Source organism: Rhinolophus sinicus, linkage group LG01 (assembly GCF_036562045.2).
Source record: "Rhinolophus sinicus isolate RSC01 linkage group LG01, ASM3656204v1, whole genome shotgun sequence".
Taxonomy (NCBI): Eukaryota; Metazoa; Chordata; class Mammalia; order Chiroptera; family Rhinolophidae; genus Rhinolophus; species Rhinolophus sinicus.
In genome coordinates this window covers 100,938,880-100,960,267 of record NC_133751.1, presented here as the reverse complement: position 1 = coordinate 100,960,267, position 21,388 = coordinate 100,938,880, and the positions used below count along the sequence as shown (strand labels likewise).

The window sequence follows — 21,388 nt, the reverse complement described above, 5'->3', positions numbered from 1 at the left end:
GAGATACTATACAGCATTTTAGGGCAAACAAACTTTCCTCAATTGCTAGGGGTGGAGTAACGAAAGGGGTGAAAATAGCATTTTAAGCACGATCATGTTATTTCTTTTAATTCCCCGAGGTTGATCAGATTTTTAACTTCAGTTTTTTAACTGCCCTGAAAATAATTTCTGTCTCTAGGTGACTCTTATTTCAATGCAATATTTTATCTTCTTAATCTGGTAGAGTCACACATTTAAGTCATCATCCAGATCAGAAAGAAATAAGTGAGACTTAAAGTAATCTAAATAACACATCTTCTCACTAAGAAAAAAAAACGAAAATAAAAAAATTTGAAATCCAGGAATGAATCATCCTTGAAACTCTCCCAACTTTTGGTCTAGTTTTATGGGTGAAAACTTTGGGGGACAAGTTTGGGAAGCAACCAGTGCCAGCTACTGTTTCATGCATATTATCTTATTTACTTCTCAAAATAACACTTAGAGGTAACTCTGATTATTGCCATTGTATTATATTACTGTTTTGTAAATGTACGCACAAAGGATCAGAGAAAATAATAAACATCTATTAATTGGACATTTACTGGATCAAGCACTGTGTCAGGCACTCCAGCTGCATTTTCTTACTTAATGCACCAAAACAACAACAAGACCCCCTGCAGGCTAGGTTCCCTCATTGGCTTCATTTTTTCAGACTGAGTCTAAGGGCCCACATTGCTAACCAATGCCAGGACCAGCACTGGAATTTGGGACGGACTCCAACGCCCGGGTTGTAATCATTTCTCTCCCAGATGTAACCCATCAAATTCTCCAGAGCCTGAGACCTTCCTGTTGCTGTTTTTAAGTGCTACGCTACCAGTATTTTTTTTAAACGTATGTATATGTATGTAAGTGAACATTGTTAATATTTGGTTATAGGTTTATACTGATATTAGATGCAAGTATAAGCGAGCCTTGTTTTGAATAACAGAACAGTCAGGAGCTCTGAAAGGTATGTTCAGGATTGGGTAAAGCAAATATTTTTCTGTCACATTTCAGTGAGAAAATTGTTAATTCATATGCCGCCAGCCATATACAGAAAAGCAACAGGAAATGAAGAAAAACGTAACTACTTTAAATAATGTGGTCTAAAGTACAAATGATTGCACTGTGAATTAGTTTCCTTCTGCTGTAGAATTGATCATTTGGGTTATGTAGACAAGCAGGGTAAGACGTTACTAAAATTATCTTGAATCCTAGATTTGAGATCTATATAAAACACTAGATAATTTGCCTGTGAATACATAGAAAACACTTTTTAAAAGGATTGGGATGGGTTATTTTCCCCCTCTGTTAAATATTAGCCTTTGAAATGCACCCAACTGATCTGCTAAATAACACTTGCAAATTGTTGTGTTTTAATAAAGTGACAGACTGAGAGAGATGCCACACTAGACTTGCTTATATTTCTGGAGGCGTTACAAGCCAGGAACATGATGCAATCATGCCTTTTAAAAGAGGAGAGCCTCTTAGCATGACACCTTGCCTGGCAACAAATGTAGCCACTTACTCCAAATGCAGGCATAATTAGAATCTGAAAATCTAGCATCAGAATCCCAAACCCCTGGTGCAACACTCAGTAAATTACAGCTTTTATGTCTGCAATATTTCCAACCATGCCATTTAAATATGTGAATTTATGAGTGCGTGATGTTTTAGGAGTCCTTCTCTGTACGGCTATGGGGAGGTTTCATCATGACTAGTCAGGTGTCCTATAAATGGCTCGCCTCATTTTTAGATTTCTGGAGGGCTCCAAGCCCGCACTGCTGCTGGCAGAGGGCCGACCCAAATGGACTATTCTAAGGAAAATCCCAGGGCGAACATGGAGCACAGTGAAAATGTAGGAGACCCGCTTTACAGAGGGTACCATTAGCAATCATTATTTCTTTCCATTAGAGCTTTAACCAGCCAAGCCCAGCTTCGTGCATCAGTTTATACAATTGCAGCAGAGGCTTATAAAGTCATCCTGAAAGAACATTAATTTTTAATTTAATCTTGGATGACTGATACAAAAAAATCCTATTAAAAACACTCACAAAAGTTGTAAAATTGGTGTTTGAAACTGAGAATTAATTCAATCACTTTAACTGTTTTTGTTGCAATAGGAAAATAAAGACTTTAAAATTTAAAGTTAGCATCTTAAAATACATTGGGATGAACTATTCTAAAGAAAATAAATTTTGTTCCTCTGATTTGTGACTGACCACTGACTTCTGAGTTGCAGGGTGTGAATTGTGCTCAGCTGGCCACTTAGCAAGAGTTAGCATGGAGACTCGGTTCCCTTCCAAATGGAAGAGTTTCTGTTAGTTTTTCGCCTTCATTTCCTAAAGTGTTGTGATTTTTAATCCCTGGTGTTATGTCTCAAAGAGATTTGAAATCTTAAAATATTGAAATTTGTATTGAAATTGATTGCTCAAAGTCTCAGCCAGTTGGGTATGACTTTTTAAAATAGGTAATACAGACCTCTAGTGGTTGAACAGTTTGAAAGCCTCTGCAAGGAAAGGAAATTGTGAGGAAAGTGCCTGCATTTTAAGGAGAAAAAAACAGTTGTTCGTTAAAATGACTCACATGGCAAAATCCATATATTTCATACAAACAAAGAAGGTAGGAATGTGCTACAGCGAAGGTAGACTACTTCCCATCCTTTTTGATTCTCTCTGATTCCCCTAAAATAAGCAAGGAACTTCCCCCCAAAATTCCAGCAAGTAATCTGGATCTGTATTGAGTTTCCCCTAAAAGATGAACGTCCAGTTTACTTATTACCTGATTGGAGCTGGCAGATACTTGTGTTCTATGAATTATTTTCCTGGGGACACAGTGTTGCCTCACCGGAACTTTTCTTTCTCCAAACTCCAAGGGCTGCCCTTGAAAATGCAGGAGACACTCACACAGCCACAGCCTATCCTGTTCCCAAGTCTCTTCCTGGGCAGCCACGTGCCACTGGAGTGGGCTCAGCGACTGGGGCAGCTCTCCAGGCCGCACGAGAGGCAAACCATTGGATCTATGCACGAACTTTTATAGTTTTTGTTCTTATTGATTTTTCATCTTTTTTTTTTTTTTTTTTAACATTAATGGCATCTCTTAAAATTTAATTTTTGGGTTTATAAAATTTTCAAAGTTCTCTTTCACTTGATGCACAAATGTTGCTGGGAACGTGTTATTTAAGTTCTGTGAAGTTGATCTGATATTGTCAAAGTGGCTTCGGTGTCTCCTGTTTAGCTTGCTCAATTCATGCTGGTTGTGAGCTCCCCTCCAAGCATTAGAAAGGACTGGGCACTTGGAACCACAAGTAAATGTCCGATTAGGTGTATGGGGAGAGTGGGTAGGATCTGCTTTTGTGCATGTTGAAAAACTAAGGGTCTAAGTAACATCCACATTGGAAAATCTGGCAGAATAAAAAGCATAAGCTAAAACCATAAGAGTCAACCTATTAGAGTAAAGCGTGGGAAAGTATGTTTTTCAGACAAAATCTATTATAATTCCATCATCTAAATAACTTCCTATCATAGCATGTTGTCAACCTTAATTTTGAAATACATAATTTTAGATCTTATGTCACGAGGTAGTCTTTAAAAGCCTCTTGCAAACTTTTAACATCTAGTTTCAAATCAAACATAATATATTAACAAGCCGTAGGATGGAGGAAGTACATAAATTATCATCATTGCCCTGCATGCACAGTAATTCACAGGTTTGGCTCAGACACAACTTAGATGAAATAATTAACTGTACAGTACTTAACAGTATAAAAGTAATTAATCTAGCTGCCTCATACTGGTTTGGCCTAAATAAACATGCAATAAAAAAGCCATACAATTTTATTATTTTCTCACTCCAGTTACTACTTTAGTAAGTTGGAATTTTAATATGTCAGAAGAAAGATAGCTTTCCTTTAAAAAGAAAATCACTATTTTCAAATGTCAATGTACTGATTATAAGCTGAATGAGGCCCATATATTTATAATGGTGGGCAAATGTTCTCAATTACTAGTTCCATGCATTCTGCTTCACTGTTCAGTGAAAATGATTATTTTTAAAAAGCGTAAATAAGAAAAAGTAATTGATTTTTAACCACAAATCACATAGACTCCATTGATGGTACCACAATCATGTGGTAGTGCAGCTTTGGCAAAAGGTTTCAGGTAACTTTGGTTTGTACCCCGTGGGTTCTGGGAGGAGACAAGTTGCCTTTTGGCCTATGGTCCTTTCACCAGCAGGTTCACCAGGAAAAGGGCAGTGTCATTAGTTGGGGTGAGGACAACAAATAAGGCAAGTGTGGGCAAGAGAGAAGGACTCAGGTGATTCCTGCTCAGGGGAGAGGACCATCCCACTCAGGTGATTTTTTCTTAAGTCCACTCTCAGTGCATGGACACTCTTTTGCCGATTCTTATAGACTATAACATGCTCTCCTCTCTATGATTCTATTGATTAATCACTGTATTATTATCCCCATTTCATAAATGGGCAAAGAAGAGGATGAGGCTGAGTAATTCTTCCAAAATCAAATAGTACACAAGATGTAGGGTCAAAAAATCAAACGAGAGACTTCTGCTTCCAGCCAAGATGCAGTAACAGGGATTTAATGTCTCACCTAAAACAATTAAAAAATTGGAGACAGAGAGATAGAGAGACATAGACGTAGACATAGACAGATATAGATATCAACAACAAAGGGCAGTGATCTCTGAGGGATGGGAAGCAAAAGGAGTGAGCCCTATGACTGCCCAGCTCACTGCCTAGAGGGAGTCTGCAGCATAGCACAGGGATGGGGAATCCAGAAGGCGATCCTAAATCTCCCTGAGTTGAGGAGATGGAGCTGGGCGTCCAGAGAGGCAAGGAGCTAGACATCATAGGGAAGTGTACCAGAGTGTAGAGAACTTTACAAAGAAGGAGCCCAGAGATCTGTAAAGGGGCCCCTTGAGTTTCAGTGCAAGTGCATGAGCCATCACCCAAAAAGATTACAGGGAACAATCCCCAGAGATCATCCAAAGCCAGAAAATAGTTTCTGTTCCCACCATCCAGAGTGGAAAAACCTCAGAGTTCATGGGGCATCAGATAGCATACTCAGAAGGGTTTTGCCTCAGGAATGGGAAAAAAATCAGGCCTAGACTAAATACTGCTCTGGTCCCGCCATACAAAGCCTAAAAGCCAGATCTGAAGGGATCAAACTTCAAATAGTTTAACTGCTTCCCAAAACAAAGCTGGAGAATTTTTATAGGAATACAAAAACATTCAATACCCAACAAGGCAAGATTCACAGTGTTTAGCATCCATTCAAAAATTACCAGGCATGCAACAAACCAGGGAAGTGCAATATATAAAGAGTGCAGGGAAAAAATGAATCAATGGGAACAGACCCAGATGATAGAATTAGTACATAAGGACATTAAATGGTAATTATAACTGTATTCCTTATGTTCAAAAAGCTAGAGGAAAGTTTGACCATGTTAAGTAGTGATATGGAAGACATAAAAAAGACTGAAATTAGGTTTCTAGAGATGAAAACTACAATGTCTGAGATGAAAACCCAAATCAAGACTTCAGATACTAAGACTATATTCCTTCCACTGACTCCACAATATTCTTGCCTGCATCCTGAGTTTGATCCCAGCAGCCTAACACTTAATACTTGCTTAATACCAAAAGTCCCAGGTAAATGCTTTCCTTAAGAAGGGGGGATACCAGCTGAAGACAACAGAGTTCCTCAGGCCCCTCCCATCTCCCTCTGGTCATCCTCCCCTTCCCATTTCCCTCTGGTCATCTTCCCCTTCGCATCTCCTGCTGGTCGTCCTCCCCTTCCCATCTCTCTCTGATCATCATCCTTGGCCTGTCCCTGGCTCATGGAGCAGACTCCACCATTTTCCATGGACTGACACTCCTTCATTCTGGCGTAGTCTCCTCAGTAAAGTAGCTGCTAAAGGTCCTCATGTTACCTTCTGAGGTACAAGGAAGTTTACATTATCAGAACACCATTTTCCATTTTTGTTTTGTCTCACCTTGAAAACTCTGTATAGCAGTCCCCCCTTATCCATGGGATTTATGTTCCAAGACCCGCAGTGGATGCCTGAAAGCATGGATAGTACCAAATCTTATATATACTGTTTTTTCTTGTACATAAATACGTATGGTGAAGTTTAATTTATAAATTAGACACAGTACGAGATTAACAAAAACTGATAATAAAATAGAACAATTATAACAGTATACTATAATAAACCTTATGTAAATATGGTGTCTCTCAAAATATCCTACTGTACTCACTCTTCTTGTGATGATGTGAGATGAGAAAACGCCTACAGGATGCAATGAAGTAGATGAATGCCATAGGCGTTGTGACACGACATTAGACTACTACTGACCTTCTGATGATATGTCAGAAGGAGGATTGTCTGCTTTAGGTGCTCTTGGATCATCAAGCCAGGATGATGTCAATGCCAGGAGCAGATGATGTCAATGTCTGGGGAAATTTAATATTTGTGGACCGCAGTTGACGGTGGGTAATTGAAACAACGGGAAGAAAAGTAGTGGACAAGGGGGGACTACTGTAATTTGAAAAGAATAAAATTTTCTCTCTTCACATAAAATTAAATTAAAATGGAACTTAGTACTTCTGCAGTTCCCCACCCTTCCAATCCAAGATACTAGGTACAAAATCATGAGCTGCGTTCTTCCCGCTAACCAAGCAATTAACCAAAATGTACCTGTTCTTTTACAGAATTCAAAATATGCTCATGAGAATGAAACCACTTTTCCAACAAAGCTAAAAAGTTAACTTATTTGTCCAAGTTTTATTAGGGTTAGAGTTCTAAGACATGTATATGCTAGCCAAGTGTTTATCAGAAATAATCCCTATTCATCCAGAATTAATACTGCATAACCCCCTCAGTCAATGTATCCACCTAATCAATAGCAGACTTATTTTCTTTATGTATTTCCTTTGTGTTCTCCTAAACCTGCAATGACTGAGTTTAGAAAACACGTTAGTATTAAAAACACAAATGTAGCCTTGTGACATAAATGTTTAGATAATTTCATGCTTAGAGCATCACAGTTCACCTTAGAAACACTTTACTTGACAACAAAGCTTTCAAAAATAAATACTTTTTTTTAGCATTTACTAAGCATTATTCAAAATGTAACCTCATCAGCAGTGATATCACCAGGGCCATTGGTCAGTTCAGTGTTGTTCTATGAAATAGCATCAGTCCCTTTCACTGTTGAAAATCTTTTGGGCACTAAATGATATGTTTGAATAAATGTTAAAATAATATGTAAGAATACCCAAACAAGAGAAAAATAAGCTGTGGCAGGAACAATGATGCAGGGAGGTGCTGTCCGGACTGCCATTCTGAGACAGACCTCAGGCTGGCTCGGCCAGTGTCAGGACACCCAGCGGGGAAAGCCCGGCTGCATGAGAGCAGGGCTGGGTAATAACCTCATCCCATCACATCTCTGTTCTCCCTCTACCTCGAACTCTTCAGTTGTGGGGTTTTGTTAAAATGGAAGGAGGGGATGTCTAACCGAGGTATATTTCAAGTATTTAGTGTAGAAAGAAAGAGTGCAATTCAGGTCTGCAGCATGTTGCGGGAGCTTAGAGCCTGTTTTCTCAGTTGTAAAATTAAGTGTTTGGCCTACATCCTAAGTTCTAAATTGGCGTCCCTTGAATTAGATTTGATCTATGGAAGAGTTCTGTTTAGTTCAACATAGTGTTGCTTTTTTTGTTTTGTTTTGTTTTTGCATTTGCATTTGCATTGGTTGAAAACATTTCAACCAAAATATTTTACAAATTTTTAAAATTTGTAATTTCCAGCCTATTTTAAAAAATCAGCCTGTATCTCCCTCTGATCACAGGTGGCCCAATTAGCTGTAGCTGAGTGACTCTCACACATCTGCCTCCTCTGAGAAAGGGGAAGGGTCTTCCATGTACCACCATGCCCTCTGCACCCATCTCTGTCACTCCCAGGCCCTGTGACTAATTGACTATGTGAACCCTGGAGTACGGAACTTCTAGGGACCATTCCAGCAATAAAATGTTATGAATCCCTGACTTAAGTTGCTTCAAGAAAAGCAAAATACAATAGAGAATAATAGTTCAATGACATTATAGGTTACAATAGTTTTTTCTTGGATAACCTGACAACGAAAACACCATTTACAATATAGTAATTGCGTATGTTTACAGGGACTAAAAGCTTACATATATTTTTCCGTATTTTGCTAAACTAAAGCAATAAATTTGACCCTTAAATTTCCTTCTATAGCAGAAATTTCTGTGACTTCCTGATCCACATTGAGATAAAGCTATTCTCCAAACCTAAATTGAAAGTCCATAGTTGCAGAATGACGTTTTATGTAAAGAGAACATCTTAATTTGTTGGTGTAACATAAAGAAACCACATAATTTATCTAGAGAACGGCTTTAAGCTGAGCGTTGACACATATACAACTATGCCTACTGAAATAGACTGATTCTAAACATATTTTCTCTGAATTATAACCTCTTAATATCATGATACTCAAAATTATTAGCATATTATATTATTCTCACAAAGTTCTAATGAACTTCACAAATCTGCCTGCTCTATTCTGAGTACAAAAATATTTAGCCTAATTTGTTTTTCCATTATTTTGTATAGTAATAAAGTAATACCAAAAATGCTATTACCAGAAGCAGTACAGCGTTGTATAATTATTAAAAGTGAATCTCATAAAGTCACATTAAAGATCAACAATTACCACATGTTAACTCAAATAATTCAAAGAAGAGACTTACATGAATACTAGAGGAGCTGTTGGCAAAGAAATGTTTTTCTCTGACTCCTGCATTTTGAAGGACAGTTTTGCCATTTAATTAGTTGAGGTATGATTCACCAAGCAAAGGTCTATAATATAGTTTTTCATTCTCCAACTTAAAGTAATCTTCAAGTCATCTGTACTTTAGATGTTCATACTTCTACTTCTTAAAAATGGATCCTTCATGGATCCGTTCTAGTTTTATGGGATTAATAACAAATTATAGCATCTGTTGACAGGGCTCCTAACATCATTCCAATCTCCTTCTTGGCCATGTGTAATAACGTGACAAGTAAAATTTTATGGGGTAATTGATGTAGTATTTGGATAGGGACATATGAATTTGTATTGAGATTATATATAATGATAGTAATACTAGATAATATATTTATTGAGTTTGTAATATATGGCAATCTTTTTTCCCCATGTTTTATTTAACCCTCATGTTAACAGTATACAGTGAGTTTTTATCCCATTTTAAAGAAGGAGGCTAATGCTCAAAGAGGATGAGTAGATTAGCCAGTGAGAAGATTAGTTGATGGTGGATCCAGGATCTTAACAGACCTTTGTGACTTCAAAGCTCATGGTTTGTTTGTTTCCTATAATGTCTGCCAGCCAATAGACTGTTAACATTAATTAAATTAATGTTCCCTTTTAAGATTCTAAGTGCTGAATACGTGCTTATATAGATTATTAAACTTGTTTTTATTGTATCTTTTCTATTCATATTGAATGAGTATAATATACTCTCTTTTAAGGAAATTACTTTAAATATATAAACTTATAACATTCTTCCAAGAGGCAGGTAGAGGCTTTAGAGCACCATTCCTGTTTGTCAGATCGAAGTCCAGTAAAGGTGTAATGATTTGCCTAAGGCCTCAATATCTAGAGGGGCAAAGAAAAAGCCCAAGTCCTCTGCCCCAAGTTCTAGAATAGTGTTTGTTCTAAGTGTTTTCCTCACCCCTGGTAAATCGTGCAATCGACTAATTTCTACTTTTCCACTTCTTAAATTATGTTGCTTTCTTACTCATTGCTTTTGGTTTTATATATTAAAATCTGACATCAGCATTCACCATATCTTTCACTCCAAATTCTGAGTGGTTCCATCTGATAGCTTATTTTTGTACTTTATGGGCTTTTTCTTTATTTGTCTTTGACCAATTACCAGGAAAGGCTGCCTGAATCTTTTGAAAGCTCTGATATCCTCAATAAAAAGGCCTTCTAAGTGACCTTGTTTGTCTCCCAGGCAGTGGCCTATCACAACTTCAAATGCCTCACGAAAATGTTACCCGTTTGGCATCAGTGTACAGAAAAGGCTGCACTTTGTGATAAGAAGCACACTGGTGTTTAGGACCCTAGTAAGAGAAGAGAGCTCTTAATGGGAAGAAAAGGGAAGTATAATTTCCTCAGATTTAGCTGGTATTTCAAGCACAATGGTCTTTTCTTCTAGACCTAGTCAGAAGCAATAAACAATTCCAATTTTGGTCATAGAACTCTATTAATATTGCTCCTTTAGAGACCCTTTTTCCAGAAATGTTCTTCTTTGGCTACAAAAACAACTATTTGATGTCTTTATAGATCATTAAAGCAGTTGGGTAGAGGATGCAAGTAACAGACTCAAACTGAGTAACTGAAATTCTTTGGTTGCCAAGCTTGCAGAAATTATTGTTTGTAACTAGATATGTTTATCCTGTCTCTTTCTCACGTTTCTCTACTCGGCTTCATTCTAATGAGAACCTTGATGACTGGCTACATTTAATGTGTTGTTCCACAGACAGAAAAAAAATGCTTCATGTGAAAGCAAAGCTGAATTTACATTCAGATATTGCACAGTCAGTTCAGACCCTAACTGTTGCAGACTGACTCCCTCTGGCCCTGGTTCCTGGCACACCACCAAAGGGCAGTCACACCACCAGAGGGCAGGGTTTGATTTCCAGACTTGGTGGCTTCCTCCCTCCAGAGGTAACCTTGGGGCCACTATCACAGCCATCAAATCCCTTAAAGACCTTATAATGACTCTAAGCTCAAATTCTCTCTTCCAGTGTACTTATGCAGAATACTGGAGCTCTGGAAAATGCTTAGAGAGGGTAAAATCTAGAATGATCTGACACAACAGATATTTAGTCAGCTTGCAATTTCAGAACTCCTACTAAGTACACAATGTGACCTTGGACAGGTTACTTGACAGGATTTTATTTTTTGAAGGATGTATAGTTTCCTTGGGAAGATATGAATGTAATACCTGAAATAAGTCACCAATAAAATACAGCATACAGTTAACTTATTCCATAAAAGACATATACTACAGATTATCAAGAATTGGGGGGAAAAAGTAGAGACTAGAGCAGGGTTTCTCTCAACAGCAGTACTATTAACATCTTAGGCTATAGAGCTCTTTGTTGTGGAGTCCTGCCCTCTGCTTTGTAAGATGATTAGCATTATCGCTGGTCTAGCAACACCTCCCTCCTCCTGCTCTCCCTGTTGTGAGAACCAAAAATGTCTCCAGACATCCTCAAATGTCCCTGAAGGGCAAAATTACCCCTATTGAGAAGCACTGAGTTACTGTATGAAGAAATGACCTTACTGAAAAAAAAAAATAAAGAAAGAAACTGAGCCTTGAAACTTTAGAATGTCAAAAATGTAAGGACCTGCCTTCTAAGCCTGTTTCCTCATCTGAAGAATGGGAACAATGGTGCCTTCCCTCAGAAGCCTCCTATTCGTCTGCTCCGGCTGCCATAACAAAATACCACAGACTGGGTGGCTTAAACAACAGAAATTTATTCCTCGCACTGCTAGAGGCTGGAAGTTCAAGATCAAGGTGTTGGCATCATTGGTTTCTGGTGAAATCTCAATTCTTCCCCTGTAGATGGTCACTTTATCGCTATCCTTCACATGACTTCTCCTCTGTGCAAGCACATTCCTGGTGTGTCTGTCTCTTATAAGGACACCAATAATATTAGATTAGTGCCCCAACCTTGTGACTTTATTTAACCTTAATTAGCTCTTTGAAGGCCCTATCGCCAACTATGAGGTCTGACAATTAAGTTTGCAAACTTGTTGCAATGATGTTGCTAACCTTTTATGATATCAGAGGGATCATTCATTATGAATTTTTACCAACTGGACAGCTAACCAAGTTTACTACTTGGAAGTGCTGAAAAGGCTGCGTGAAAAAGTCAGACGACCTGAACTATTCGCCAACAATTCATGGCTCTTCCATCATGACAATGCCCCAGCTCACACGGCACTGTCTGTGAGGGAGTTTTTAGCCAGTAAACAAATCACTGTATTGGAACACCCTCCCTACTCACCTGATCTGGCCCCAATGACTCCTTTCTTTACCCGAAGACAAAGGAAATATTGAAAGGAAGACATTTTGATGACATTCAGGACATAAAGGGTAATACAATGACAGCTCTGATGGCCATTCCAGAAAAAGAGTTCCACAATTGCTTTGAAGGGTGGACTAGGCACTGAGATTGCTGCATAGCTACCGAATGGGAGTACTTCAAAGGTGATGGTACTGATATTCGGCAATGCGGTTTGTAGCACTTTTCGCAAACTTAGTTGTCTGACCTCCTACAGTTAAGGCTTCAACCTATGAATTTTGGAGGGACACAGGGCTCTTATAGATATAAAACAAATTATCACAATGCTTGGCTCATAGTCAGCATTTAGTTAATCATACATGTTACTAATGCTAATATTAAGCCACTATTATAACTACTCTGTAAATCAGATATCAGCTAAAACAAAGAAGAGTATAAAACAACTGTACATTAAATAAGCTTATTTAAACACCTATGTGTCACTTAGTGCTGAAGTTACACAGCTGAAAAGTTGAAATTGACATTTTCCCCACTGACACAGCTAACCATTTCAAGGATGCTCTGTTTCCTTTATGTGAAGGCCAAAGGGCAGTAGCTCTTGCATCCCCGGCATCTGATGAGTTGTTGATGATCCAGAAATGATCTAATTGATTTGGAGGATTTCTGTGTAAAAAACGTCTATGCAAATATTTCTCCAAGAGGAGGCATGACTGATAATTCACTTTCACCCTCTTAATTTTATGTATAAGCTTCACCTGTCTTACAAGGAGATAAGAACAAAAATAAATTGGCAAGAAAAAAAAATAAACAATTTCAAATAGCCATGGCCTTCAGTTGGAACTAACTGGAGAATTTGAAATCGCAGTGGAACATGGGCCTTCTTCAGCCAAACATATTTGTTTATAAAAACTAAAGGATGTTAGAAATTGCTATCACACCAGCTTATCATCTGAAATTTCTACTGGCTCAAGTGAAATGGTGCTGCCCTATTTCCTACTGTGGGGTTCCCTTCGTAACCAAAATTGCGTTAGGATTGGAAACGTGTAATTTTGAGGACAAGAACAGAGTGGACTTAGCTAGCTGGACAAACAAGAGCAGAGTTTTAATATCTCGTGAGGAAGTGAAGCACTAACAGGTTGTTCCAGGAAGTTCAGGAGGAGTAGAGTCGATGTGGACAGTTCCTACCTGAACAATTAGTTTTATTGTTGGTAATAAAAGCAGAAGTCCTTCCTGAAAGTGAAGGCGTGAAAAGGAGAAATTGCTATAGCAAAATTAAAAATAAGAGGAGATGGTGGTCTTGGTGTGGCACGGAATGTTCCAGAATATTCTCCTTGCTCTTAGTGAGTTGCTTCTGTATGAATAATGTGCCACATCACTACATCCTCTTCCTATGCAGAAATGCTACATTTCCACTTTCCAAACCAAGGGATGCATTGTATTTTACCTTTAGAAGAGAAACAACAACCAAAGGCAAAAGCTCTACATTATCTTAGGCAGCTCTCTTGGAGAGTTCCTTTTTTCCTCCTGCTCAGACTACATACAAATACTGGGAATATATTTTATTTCCAAATCTGATGTATGACATATGGTAACTCATTTATTGCTAATGAAGTTTTCACAGGAAGCAGCAGTCACAGGTATCTGATTGTATTTTTCAGTTGCCAAAGTGTTGTTTACCTTTTATTGGTCCAGCATCCCTGCCTCTTATCACAGGCTCATTTAATTAGAAAACACGACACCCCACATAGAATATGGAGTGGTAAATAATAGAAGATAGAATGGCCTAACCTTCTAAAATTACAATCAGTGGTGTGGTACTATTGTAATTTAATTTCTTAAATTATATAGGTGTTCAAGAGAATGATTAGAGCGGGCAAAACTGTCTTGTCCAAGTAGCTTTCCAGCAGTGTCAATCAGCCCCTCTCTGAGCTTTTCCACTTGTTCTTGGTGTTTCAGCTTCTCCCATTTCCGGCACCGCACACAGTTTCCCAGTCTGTCTTATCCAAATTTGCTTGCAGCAAGAAAGTTAGTCATTTACAACATAGTGTGAATTTAATAACACTAACGGAACTCTCACAGCTACATGATCTTATAGCATCTCCACATACATGATCTCACTTGGTGTTGCGAACAACGCTGTGAGCCAGACTAGACAGGTACTTTTTACTTCATCATTACCATGAACGTCATTGTCATTATCATCAGTTCCAGATGAAGAAAATGAGTCACAGGTCAAGTGAGAAGCTGCAGACCCCACTGCTCATAAGAGGTGAATCATGTACGGCATGCCTTGTTTTATTGCACTGCGCTTTATTTGGCTTCACGAGTGTTGCATTTTTCACAAACTGAAGGCAAGACCCTCCACCAGCAGAAAGGGTACAACTCACTCTGTTGTGATACTTCCTTAATAGTGACGGTCTGGAACTGAGTCTACAATATCTCTGAGCTATGCCTGTAGCTGGTTCAGACCTTTTGGTTCCCATACCACGCTCTTGAGTCTTTTAACTCTGGCTCTCACATGAGTCAGTGTGTACCCTCCCCCAGTAGATCTTCATTCTAATGGATGCATGGATGTGGGTCTTGCCCACCCCACTTCAGTTAAAGAAATTCCAGACACCTATGAGTAGGTGCAAGTATTTTACTAGGTAATACCCTGTGGGTCTCCCCACAACGACACTTGTCCTGAATGTTTAAAAGAAATATACAGTTTACTGAGTAATTCTCAAGCTGCACTTAGGTTTTGAGGACTCAGAAGAGCCAAATGAAAACATTTTATAAAATGTTTATAGCTGAGGGCACTTGTATTTGGTTTTGCCTGTTAGTCATAATCATCAGTATACGAGGTCTGACAATGAAGTTCGCAAACTCATCCTAGACAAAGTACTACACACCTCATTGCTGAATATCACTATGTCACCTTCAAATTACTCCCCTTGGGAAGCTATGCACTGATGCCAGCACCTAGTCCACCCTTCAAAGCAATTTTGGAACTCTTTTTCTGGAATGGCCATCACAGCTGTCATCATATTACTTTTGATGTCCTGAATGTCATCAAAATGTCTTCCTTTCAATATTTCCTTTATGTTTAGTAAAGAAAGAAGTCACTGGAGCCCGGATCTGGTGAGTGGGGAGGGTGTTCCAATACAGTTATTTGTTTACTGGCTAAAATCTCCCTTACAGACAGTGCTGTGTGAGCTGGTGCATTGTCGTGATGCAAGAGCCATGAATTGTTGGCGAAAAGTTCAGGTCATCTAACTTTTCCACACAGCCTTTTTCAGCACTTCCAAATAGTAAACTTGATTAATTGTTTGTCCAATAGGTACAAATTCATGATGAATAATCCCTCTGATATCAAAAAAGTTTAGCAATATCCTTGCAACAAGTTCTCGAACTTAATTGTCACACTGCATATAAACCATAGTTGCAAATTAAGATGCTGATGGGCAGTGATTTTAACACTTCAATGTACATTACAATCACCTGGAGGGCTTATTAAAACTCAGATGGCTGCACCCCACTAACAGAGTTTCTGATTCAGTAGGTCTAGGGTGGGGCCCGAGATTTGCATTCCTGAGGAATTCCCAGGTGACACTAGTAGTGCTGTTTCAGAGACCACATTTTGAGAACCATTGCTACATGATAGGTGACATAAGCAAAAGAACACTAATGCTGTGGCCCCGAATGGTGATGGAGCACTTGAAGTGTGGCTAGGTTCAACTGAGATGTGCTGGAAGCATCCATTAGACTCTGGATTTGGAAGACTTGGTATAAAAAAAAAAAAGAATATAAAGTAACAAATAATTTTCTATTGACTACATGTTGAAATGACAATATTTTGGATATGTAGTGTTAAATGACATATATTATCACAATTAATTTCACCTGTTTTTTACTTTTTTAATGTAGCTACTAGGGAAATTGAAATTACATATGTGCTCATAGTATATTTCTTTTGAACAGCACTGACCTAAAGCATCAGAAAATAGTGAGTGGTGGGGATTATAGGATCCCCTGTAGAGGATTCAAATCCCCAAAGCTATAAATATTTTGAGGGGCAAAGAAAATATATCTGTTGGCCAGATTTAACCTGAGGACCCCACTTTGTACCCAAACATTTGCTGTCACAAGTATTAAATGTAGAAGCTATACAGTATCTACCATTTTGCCTTTCTTTCATCATTAATCAAGTGCCTCATTATAATTCTTGAAATAAAAGCATTTTAGATTATACTAAGGAAAATATGTCTGCATTTATAGACACAGAGAACAGACTGGTGGTTGCCAGAGGCGGGGGCTGGGGACAGGCAAAATGGGTGGGTCAAAGGGTACAAACAGTTATAAAATACACAAGTCATGGGGATGTAATGGACCGCATGGTGGCTACAGTTTATAATACTGTATTGCATATTTGAGTGTTGCTAAGAAAGTAGACATTAAACATTCTCCTAATAAGAAAAAAAATCTGTATGTATGGTGACGGATGGCAACTAGACTTATTGTGGTGATTATTTCTCAATATATACAAATATCAAATCATTATGTTGTACACCTGAACAAATGTAAGTTCTATGTCATTTATACCCCGATTAAAAAAAAAAAATTCTACTGAACTTCTGAATGAAAAAATTTCAATTAGTCTTTTGAAGTTCTGAGCTTTCTTTTACTAAATTTATTTTCAAAGTGCTTTTTTATGTATTCCAAAGACATTACTTTTTACCTTTAACAGTCTATGAGAACAGGTTTTGGTATTCCCACTCTAAATATTTTGTAATATTTAAAGGATAATAAAGTAAGAGATTAAGTTACTTGCATATGATTATGCTGCTGGTTAGTGAGAGAAAAGACTTTTCAACAGGACTCTAGTTCAGTGCTTTTACTGTCAGTCTGTTCTGCTGTCTCTCCATTTTAACAGCACTTTAATGTTGCTGTTTTTTAAAAGAAGTATAATACATACAAAACTGTTTGAAAAAATGTAACTATGAATAAATCAAATAAAATTACTGTCATGCAAGGTGTCATGCGGGGTCTCTGGTCCCACTCCCCACATAAGAACGCAGGACATGGTGAGGCCAAAAAGGAACACCCACGGAGCCCTAGATAGGGGAATCATACACCACTATAGTCTCACTGGCGGCTGGGTTGGAGACACAAGAAGCAGGAGCCACACGATCCGCAAACCGCCGTCCACTTGTCTCTGCCAACCAACCTCACTTGCTAACTGCAATCCACCTCTCTGCAATCCACAATCCACACTCTGCCTTCCACACTTGCTAGCTCAGCCACCATCTTCTTGCTAGCCCCCTATCATCCTCTAGCGTAGCCATGGCAGTTATATTAGTGGCCAATGGCTCAATGGTTACAGCTGACGGCCAACTAGCCACAGCTGATGGCCATCCAATCACAGTTGATGACCATCTACTACCCGAGTGAGCACCTTTCCACGTGAGGGCGAGAGCCTGGAAACTGCACTCCTGGCTCTGTCACCACAATTACCCTTATGGAATTCAATTTCTCAGGACAAAAGTCCATTTAGCTCTTCAAAACATTGACTAATATAATACTTCATAATGTTATTCTATTAATAAATAATATATTACTGTGAGGTTCTTTTATAATTCTCTCCCTTCATATCTGTTTTTATCTGGTCAGCTGAACCACCTTAACTAATTCCTGAACTTTAAAGTTGGATTTCCCACAAAGAATCTGAGAGTAGGTTCATTTTGTATGAGTTATTTTAACAATAACACATCGTGCCAACTTTTTCATAGGATGATGTAATCTTGAGTGCCTAACTTCAGGGTATGCTTTTAATTTTGATTTACAGCCATGACCCAATGTCTTTAACCTTTCACCTGGTATTGCCAATGAACAGCAAAGGGGATGCCTGAGAAACTCAGAGTCTTTGGCCATAAAAGGAATGAAACCATCTCGTCTAGCTAGGGCCCAAACCTGTAACCTTGACCTCATTAACCTTGGGTCACAACCAGTTATCCAAATGTTGTGCTGGGGAAACATTCCTTTGAATAGATAATTTTTTAAAGGGAGGGGTAAAAAAAAACCCACTGTCACTATAATATAATTATCTTATATGGAGTTTCTTTATTCATCTTCATTAAAAAGTAAAATTATGTTCATTTTGTTTTCAATAAAAAGCATTCTTATATTTACTTATGGAATGTTATATCATTTGGCATTAGTAATATTTATATTGATAATAATTAGCTGATTTATCAAGTCACTTGTACTTGTCAAGCCATTATTGCCTTTGTCTTCAAAAGATTATTCCTATTTAAAAGAAAGATTATGAAATGTCAGTGTTTCGGGAGATTTCTTTACACATATACCAGTTCCCTGAGGATGGGGAGAAGCTAAGTGACTGGTTCAGGGTCACCTAGCTAGTGAGTGGGAAAGCCAAAATTAGAGCTAGTCTCCTTACACATTATGCAGGACTAATTAGTAAACTATCACTTGAAGACCTACTGCAATCAGGACATTGGGAAAGTTGGGGAAACATATACAATATATTGAATATTCAATTCTTCCAGCTTCATTTAAAATTTATGGTGATGTGATTTGCATAATGTTAAAAACTTTAATCTGAAATAAATTGCCATGTGGTCAATAATATCTAACATAAAATGCATAATACATATAAGTTCTATAATAGTATCATAATTTCTTAAGGGTATAAATGAATTAGTGCTTCCTTTCCTGCCCAATAACTTTCCTCATGCCCTGTAAAATGGAAATTGAAATGAGATGAGCAGTTTCTGTTGCTGACTTAGTCTCAAAGAAGCAACTGGGAGTGGCCTCCCAAGTTGAATAAAGCACCTATGGTTGACCGAGGGGCCCACCTTTTTTTATCAGCTGTAAAAGAAAAGCTTGTGAAGAGTTTCTAAGAGCCATATTATTAAAAATGATGTTTCCTTCCCCTTGATGTTGAAGATGCTGATCCTTTGAAATGTGTTTATGATTCCCTCAAGGAAATTCTATGAGTCCATAAGTTTGAAGAATTTGGGAATATACTAGGACAGGGGTTCATTTCTACATAAACTTTCTTCCAAGTTAGATTTTATCATCCTTTCCTCCTGATCTCTGGAGCCCTACTCTGTCTAGGCTCATTGAATGGCCCTCTATATTTAACATAACAACAATATTTTCTACTAATACTAACACATCGAAGGAAGATTTTTAAGCACATGATTAGACGTAATCACACATCTTTCACCCCTACCTGTTTCTCTTTTCCTTTTGAAATTTAAAAAAAAAGAAATCATACAACACAAATAGCCAAGAGCTTAGGATAGAAAAGTATAAAGAGAAATATAGGAATGAAGACAGTCGTTCAGCACAAATGAGTTGTTTAAACCATAATTTATGATAAGTAGGAGCTTCTGGAGTGGAGATGTATTTCATTATGGTTTAATGTTACATTATTAGATATTAGAGTATTGAATAATTTCCAAGAAGCTAAAATTTAGAATTAACATTTTACTTTCCTTGAAATGTGTACCCTAACTTGAAAAGAACTTCTGAAGATCCTTTCATCAATCTGAATTCCTTAAGTTCTTGGACTATTTTGAATGAAGCAAGGTGATGGAGGGGCAGTTAAGGATGACAGAACACTTCACCACCATTACTACAGTCGGTTACAATTGGTATGTGCAGAAATAAGAAAGCAGCTCGTGCTGTTTTCATTTCTTGTGAGGGCAGGCGACCGTGGGTAATATGGACTTGGGAAGAGGGCCCCAAACGGAGACATAGCATGCAGCCATTCTTTAGTTCTGAGGAGACTGACACTTAAATACTTAATTAGTATAGTATTAATCATTTTAATAAAATGTTTTGTATTAAGAGAAATAATCATCCAGGAATTTCAGAGATGAAAAAAAGTCACCTCTAAGGAAGTTAGGCTAGGATTGCCAACCAAGAGCCTGACATTCTCCTGTCCATCTGACTTGAAAAAAGTTCCGGTCACCTGTCCAATATGCGGGCTCTCTGCCATGTTCCCGTCTTCGTGGCTGCCAGCATGGAGGAGAGTGCCACTCGGAAAGACTCAGATGTCACATCAAAGGGCATGATGGGGGGTGGGGGACAGGAAGAGGGGCAAGACTATGCTCCAAAGTTTATTGGGTCCAAGGAACTTAAGTACTATCTCCAAAGAATGTGCAGGGCAACTTCCAGTCAAGGCGAAGACAATGGACTATGCAGTCACGGACATCCCCCTTCTTTCTCTAAACACATGAAATATCAGATCATGGCCCTAAATGGAAACTGCATGAGCTAGAGAAGAACCAGCACCAGATACACAGCTGAGATTAGGGTTTCCAGGCGGGAATTCCCACCCGCTCTCGGGAATTTTTTTCACTTTTCTGTTCCCAAAGCCCAAGAAAAGGTGGTCAGGAAATCGGGAAAATCAGCTCCTTGAACCCAGGTGGTTGGTAGTATCAGCCATCACTTTGTAGAAACGATTCATCGTGGAGAACAGAAAACAGTTTATATCTCGGGATTCGGGAACGAGAAAGCGAAAACAATCCTGAGAATGGGCAGGAATTCCCACCCGGAAACCTTAGCTGAGATAAAGCTCTAATGACTGCGAGGATGGAAGTCAAGACCACAAGACTCATGTACTGAGGGCAACTGAAACTGGGTTTCCTGGTTAAAGCCAGGAACTGGAAAAGTACTGCCTATTGTGACCAAATACTAGAAAACTAATGTAGACGAGCCAAAATTTAAGAATGTGTGAAGAGTTTAATCTGTAGTATCTGCAGACAAAGTATGGGATTGGAAACTAGGCTGGGAACTGGCATTAAAAACTTTTCCAGATCAAATGAGTGTTTGTATGCCCAAGCAGAACTTTCAGAGCCCGCCACCATCCAGACATTAAGGCCTCCTAAGGAAATTATTTCCCGCTACAGATGACGTCAGAGTCAAAGATTACAACACCTAAGATGAGGGCAAATACCAAGAAAGAGCCTCTACCAAGTAAACAAATAGAGCTTATACCTTAAGGAACTACAAATAGTAAAGCAATTAGACAGGGACTCTTAACATACAGATGTTCAAACTGTTTAAAGAGAAAAGGGTAGAAATAGATCCCCTAAAATAAGAACAGGAGGTTTAGAAATAAGAACAAGTAGATTTGAAAAAGAACACGTAGAAACCCTAAAATTTTAGTGCTCCTTCTATGTCTCAGTGAGCTCACAAATGGATGCTGACTAATAGTTGTT

The 21,388-nt window shown here is 38.3% G+C and overlaps 1 protein-coding gene across 5 annotated transcripts in view; it reads left to right on the top strand.

Moving 5' to 3' along the window:
* The window catches only part of AGTR1 (angiotensin II receptor type 1), a 52,573-nt gene that overhangs the window by 24,235 nt on the left and 6,950 nt on the right, over positions 1-21,388 (top strand). The gene's annotated exons all lie outside the window — the stretch shown is intronic.